The 557-nt window shown below is 35.0% G+C and overlaps 1 long non-coding RNA gene across 1 annotated transcript; it reads right to left on the reverse strand.

Moving 5' to 3' along the window:
- Positions 1-271: 271 nt before the first annotated feature.
- On the reverse strand, positions 272-551 carry LOC109366389. Its single transcript, XR_002112693.1, has 2 exons — positions 443-551; positions 272-324 (listed from the first exon to the last, which is right to left on the reverse strand). It is a non-coding gene; the product is annotated as an uncharacterized LOC109366389 (long non-coding RNA).
- Between the last annotated feature and the right edge of the window lie 6 nt (positions 552-557).

Here is a 557-nt window from a genome sequence, read left to right on the forward strand (position 1 = left end):
TGTAACGTGACACTGTCACTGACTGACACACACACACACACACACACACAATATGACTAAGAAATACAATTCAAGCCTTAAAGACTACTACCAATGTTTGTTACATCACAACTTTTTACTGGTCTTCACAAATTTATTCACACTCCTCAATTAAATGTACCTGTTGTGGTTGAAGGTCACAGATGATTGTATTTATATTGTTCAAGATTTCATCAATGAAAGGCATTACTTCTCCCACTTGAACCTGAACAAAATGTCGGCGGCACTTTTGTGCTATTTTTATGAAGGTATCACAAGCCATATCCTGAACACCATCATGGGTTTCTAAATCAAATCAGATCAGTTACTGTTTTGTATTTTCCCCCAGACATGCACATGTACAGAGCATCATTTTTTTTTCTTTAAGATTAAAGTTAGAACAATAAATGAAAGAGATAATTACCATGCATAAACTCAAATAGCTTGTTGACTACTGTCTTCAAGAACTTCCAGTGAGCTCTCAAAAAACGTGGGTATTGGCCTACTATATACATTATATTTGATGCAATAATGGCTTT

Source organism: Meleagris gallopavo, chromosome 2 (assembly GCF_000146605.3).
Source record: "Meleagris gallopavo isolate NT-WF06-2002-E0010 breed Aviagen turkey brand Nicholas breeding stock chromosome 2, Turkey_5.1, whole genome shotgun sequence".
Lineage (NCBI taxonomy): Eukaryota > Metazoa > Chordata > Aves > Galliformes > Phasianidae > Meleagris > Meleagris gallopavo.